Below are 6,042 nucleotides of genomic sequence, written 5' to 3'. Positions count from 1 at the left end.
AGTGAACTGGCTGGAAAATATTAACCCTCCAATAAATGCCAGCCTGGCGTCTGAACAAATGAGTGAATTAATGATCCCAGAGTCTAAAACATATCAGGCAGTTTTGTGTATCCAGTGGGAAGACTAGGGTTTTTCATGCTGTGCACAGGAGTTACAATTTCATCTTGAAGCTTATGCACAGTTGTTGGATATTTTACGTACAAGGATGGCACGATCACATTTTGGTTTTGTACAAGATCAGTCCTGCTGGAGTGTGCTCAAAGAAAGACCCTAGCCAGCACGATAGGTCAGCAAGTGTCTGCAGAGACACCTGATGAAGAATTTTTGCCTTCATTTCTTAAGCTCAATGGGACTACTGTTTGCACTACTCTTTCTCTGGTCTTTGCAACGGCTTGCATGTAGTTGCAATGATATTTCCTCACGACCTGCCAGCATCCTCTTAGGAGAGAACCTTCCTGCTAAACAAAAACCCTATTATTAGTTGACCAGCTTCTGGAACAAGGAATTATTTTTTAAGGTGTGATTTTTCAACTTCCTGTAGTGACTGAGCATAGGATTAGCCAAGAGATTTCCTGCCTCCATAAAGGACTCACCCAGTCAGCTCTTCCCTGCTTGCTTCCTATTGCCCCTGCACAGCTCACTCCCAAGGACCAATTGCTGTGGGCTGTCAGTGCCTCATCTATTTAAAAAAAAAAAAAAAAAAACAGGCAAGGGGGGAATCAAAACCTGATTTAGCCTCAGGGAGTTGTTGAGGGTGAAGAACATTCTGTCTTCTAGGTGCTCTGAACTCTTCAAAAGAGTGAGGAAGGTATATTATTCATGCAAGACAGTGTTTTCCACTCTCCTCACTGGGGAGACCCTCACTGGGGAGCGGAGATGATAGAGCACTGTCCCTCCCACCATCTCTGCATACTCTCACACCAAGCGCAGCCTGGGAGACGAGGAGTGAGGGGGGTGGGGAGGGGACACATTGCCCGAAGCCCAGCCCCGAGAGAAGAGAAGCCCACGGCAGGTGCACAGTACGCAGCCCTAGAGGAAGTGCCCGGCCGCCAGCCAGCTGTGGTCTGGGCCAGGCTCAGAGGCTGCCCACTGTGGCCCAGTTCCTCTCCAGGGCAGAGATCCTCCCACGACTGCCCTCCTCTCCTTAGCATAAGCCGCATCTTAAACCTTAGGTCAGAACTTGAGGCCCATTAGTAGTGAATCACTGGGACTAGAATTCAGTTCAGCCGACGCACAATTGTCGGGGGGTAACAATCAGGGTTTTTAACCATCCCGCGTGTTGGCCTGTTTTTCCTTTTGGCGAAAGTCACCACCTGAATAGGATTAGAGAAAGCAAAATATTGCAATTCACTGGAGATCACATTTCCCTCTCCTCAACCTTTGCCTCCACTTGCTGCTGAAAAACAAAGGATCAGAAAGGCGACCCCGGTGCTCCGGCCGGCAGAGGAGCGGGGCGCGGCAGGGCAGGGTCGAGCAGGCTCAGCCCCACCTGCTCAGGCGTTCCGCATCACTGGCTGGCATGGAGAAGTTCACTCTGCCACATCAGCCCGGCACTTAGTCGTGCACACGGCCAGACGAGGGCTTCGCCTTCCAGAGGCCGTGCAGGGGCCAAAAGAGTCAGAGTCGATGTTTTTGCCTTGAGGCAAAGATCTCTGGGTGCAAAATGTCCTTGGAGAGGAGCTGGCCTGTGTCTCATGTTCTTCCAGCGGGGAGCGAAAGATCCAGTGTCCTCACTTGTGCTGACCAAAGGACAACAGTATGGGTCTCGGTACCACGGCGAGCAGCATCCTCATACACACATGCACAGCCCACCCCCTGCCTTCCTGATTAGGGAAAGGAATTTGATGATCTGTTTTGCGGGCGCCCCAGAATGGTTCGGGGGCATTTCCCAGTTTGTTTCTTCTCCGGGACAATTGTTGGATCTGCTCAGAAGGGAGCCTTACTGGGATATTCAATATCACGCATTTGTTGCTTTAAAAATACCAGTGCCCCAGCAAGAGAAGGTCATGGACTTCTCATTGGCACATGTCCCCAGACGTGGTGTTTTCTTTGTCTTGGAGAATCGCTTAGGTTTAATGGGTGTTGCATACAAAGAATGATGGGAATTTGGTGATCATTTCAAAAAAAAAAAAAAATTAAAAAAACAAAACAGGAGAATTCAAACGAAAACAGGCCATCCTCAATTCTTGCACAGGACCCCCAACAGGCCACTCAGAAGGGTTCTCCTCCCCGCTCAGGAAAACCTTTGGTGGCACCAAGGACCTCGGGATGCCTTCGGCCACAGAAGCCATTCTGTAACCTCCAGGTCCTCCTCTTCCCTCCAGGGCCCACAGAAGCAGCTGTGGGGCATTTTGACTGTGGTGGGAGGGTTCTGCCCTTTCATTTGAGAGGGGACAGAGCACTGATCCATAAAGGACCCTGGACATTCCGCCCCCCGCCTTAACTTACCTGGCCTCTACATACTGTTTTTCTTTCTTTTTGGCTTTTCAAGGCAGCCTGGAAGCATATCCCTCTGCCGGCTCTGCTTCTCCTCCTAGTCCAAGCTCCTTAAAAAAGGGCCTGGCCTTGTTCACCTCTGTATTCCCAGCACTTGGCGTGCTATAAATATAATAATAGTATTAGCTACCACTTAGTGTGTACTTTGCCTTGCACCAAGCACTTGGTAAATATTATCTCTTGCCGTTAAATATGCTGAATTGAATTTAACTGACCCACATAGCTGGAATGGCACTTCTTTAAGGGGCATGGTGGTAACCCAGATGTGGAATCAGAGAGGCTTCCGTTCAAACCCTGACTTTGTCACATCCTGGTCACTTGAAATTTGAAACTCTGGGCCTGAGTTTTCTCATGTTTAAATCGGGGGAAATCAATAGCTGCGCTGCCTGCCTCCATAGAGTTGTTGGGAAGAAAATACAAAGACACATTTGTGGGATATTTCTTTGTAAGTTCTAAAGTTTTTAAAAAATGTAAATGTCCCTACAAATCTAGTGATATCCACAGCCAGATTATATAGTGAGGCTGTCACAGTTTATGAGGAGGTATGGTGTAAGGAATGGTCACATTTCCCAAAATATCTTCCCCACTGATCTATCATAAATTATTCCCTCTCATCTGGCTCATAATTCCCATGATGGGCATGAGTAATAGCATGGACAGCAAAAGAGGTTGTTGCTAAGTCACTGTATTAGTTATCTGTTGCTGTATAACAAATTAGCCCAAAACCAAGAGTGTCCGTCAGTCTGCGGATCTGTCCCTTGCTTCAACAGTGTTTGGACAGAACAGAACAGGGAAGCCCCTTCTATCAGCCTCTGACCACCCTCCAACCTTTTTTCCAGTCACAACCTTCAGAGCCATTTTCTCGGCCACCCACTCCCTCCAGGAGCAGCCAACACCTTATTTTGAGCTTAGCTCCTTATTGCCGATCAATCATGAGCTCCCAGATTTGTCAGAATGATTCCACCCAGGTGGAGGCTGCCTTCAGCGGTCAACGTGTGTCTGTGGGTGTCCTACACCTACCTTTCTCTGGGCTTCTATTTCGATCTCGGCATGGGGCTTTGGAGGATGTGGGCCACTTCTTCCACTAGTTGGCTGTGGAGAAGCTCAAGGGCGCTGAGCATCTCTTGAAGATGCAAAACCAACACAGAGGCCGTGTCCTCTTCCAGAACATGCAGAAGCCACCCCAAGATGCGTGGGGTAAAACCCTGGAAGCCATGGAAGCTGTCCTGATTCTGGAGAAGAACCTGAACCAGGCCCTTTCAGATCTGTGTGCCCTGAGTTCTGCCCATGGAGACCATATCTGTGACTTCCTGGAGAACCACTTCCTAGTTGAGGAGGTGCCCATCAAGAAGATGGACACCCACCTGACTAGCCTCTGCAAGCTGGCTTGCTCCCAGGCTGGGATGGGTGAGTATCTCTTCAAAAGGCTCACCCTCAAGCATGACTGGGGGCCTATTAGACCCAGAAGCCTTTGGAGGACCCCTCTGGTAACCCTGGTGCCAGGGCTTGTGCCTGACCCTCTCCCTGCAGCCACTAGGAAGATTTTTAACCACCCGGGAGTCCTTTCCCAAGCCTTAGAACCAATGTAAACAAATGAAGCTTTTTGCGGCCAAAAAACAAAAAAAAAAACAAAAAAAACCCCAAAAAACAAATAAACAACAACAACAAAATCCAAATTAACCCAAAGCATAGGTGGCTTAAATCAGCAATACACATGTATCATCTCATATTGTTTGTGTGGGTCAGGAATTTGGAATAGCTTCGCTCAATATTTCTAGTGATACATGTAGTTAAGATTTTGGCTGGGATTGCAATCATCTGAAGGCTTTACTAACCCTGAAGGATTCATATCCAAGATAGTTCACTCACATGGTGCTGGTTGTTGGTAGAAGACCTCAGTTCTCCTTCATGAGCTTCTCTTTGAGCTGCTTAAATGTCCTCACAACATGGTGCCTGACTCTTTTAGAGTGAGCAGTCCCCACAATGCTTCTTATGATCTAATTTTGGAGGTCACAGACCATCACTTCCACCACACTTGATTTCTTTTTAGAAAGTAGTTGATCAGTCAGGGGCATCTGGGTGGCTCAGTCGGTTAAGCGTCTGACTCTTGATTTCAACTCAGGTTGTGATCTCACAGTTTGTGAGCTGAGCTCCACATTGTGGCTCAGCACTGACAGCGTGGAGCCTGCTTGACATTATCTCTCTCCTCCTTCTCTGCCCCTCCCCCACTCACTCTCTCTGCCTTTCTCTCAAAAATAAATAAATAACCTTTAAAGAAAATTTTTCAAAAAGTAGCTACTCATTTGGGTCCACGCTCAAGGGGACAAGAATTAGGCTCCACCTTCTAAGGGGAGAATTGTCAAAGAATTTTTGGATATATTTTAAAATCATTACAGTCACCATGAAAATCCACCTATGATATTGGAGGCTATTAGTGCTCAGCTGGGCTACACAGGAAGGGGTATTGAGATGGGGACAAGATTCGAGACCAGAAGAGGTCACAACTCAGGCACAGAGATGAAGGACTCTGGGCTACCAGGTCGTAAAAAAGTTTAGAGAGAGACATTTGTGAACAGGGGACATTCCCTTGGAGAGCAGTTGCCTTGGTCTTGCCTAAAGGCTTCAACAAAAGTTTTCATCTCAGAACAGTTAGTCCTGGTCTCTTTTTGCTGAATAGCTTAGTCTCCATATGGGCAGGGAACTTACAGAATTACTCCAGGAAAGTTTGGCTGATTTGGGATATGGAGGTGAAATCTTCTGCTTTAAAAGACATTTATTCTCTCGATATAGGTCAGTTCTATTTCCTCCTGGGCCTTGGCCCTGACAAGGGTTGATCAAGGGATTAAAGCACAGGATCATGAACTGAAGAGTCAACAGGGGATAGTCAAAGTGAGCATAACAGATCTAAGAAACAAATCAGAGTGGCAAGCATTGTGGCAGACTGGAAAGCAAGCTACAGATGATTTCATACTAGAAAAAGAGAAATATCTGGACCTTTAGGAATAATTGGACATTGATTCTGAAATAATGCAAATCATTAGTATTTCAGAAAACCATCATGATCCATAGGTAAAAATGGATGTTTATGGGATTCCATTGAACAAAAGGAATTTGGGTATAGGTGAATCTCTCAGTGGCCCCATTACAACCATGAGTATGTTCTTCTGTTATTTCCACAGTTGCTGAAAATGTAGTTTGAGTAGATATACTCAGCAACTGGTAGAACAACCACAGTGGCCCCTTAACTTGTAGAGTGAGGGCTTTTAGAATCAGATAGAGAGTGAAGCACTCCTCTCTATAGCACAGGTAGTCCACCAACAAAGAATTTAAAATCTCAAAGATGGTGATCCCTACCACATCTCTTTAACTGGCCTGTTTGGCTCTGCAAAAGATGGATAGAAAATTACGGGGTATTATTTTAAGTGTTGTTAAGTGATGACTACAATTGAAGCTGCTATTCTAAATGTCGTCTCTTCACCTTGTGGGTCTGCTGGATGGCTATTGATCTGGTAAATACATTTTCTCTATTAGAGGAAGTTTTCTTTT

General features: G+C 46.4%; 1 pseudogene; it reads left to right on the top strand.

The window, feature by feature from the left end:
- Positions 1 to 3,428: 3,428 nt before the first annotated feature.
- Positions 3,429 to 4,085, top strand: LOC125919981 (ferritin light chain-like; annotated as a pseudogene).
- Positions 4,086 to 6,042: the final 1,957 nt, after the last annotated feature.

The sequence above is a fragment of the Panthera uncia genome, chromosome D4 (assembly GCF_023721935.1).
Source record: "Panthera uncia isolate 11264 chromosome D4, Puncia_PCG_1.0, whole genome shotgun sequence".
Classification (NCBI taxonomy): domain Eukaryota; kingdom Metazoa; phylum Chordata; class Mammalia; order Carnivora; family Felidae; genus Panthera; species Panthera uncia.
This window is presented reverse-complemented; position numbering and strand designations above follow the sequence as displayed.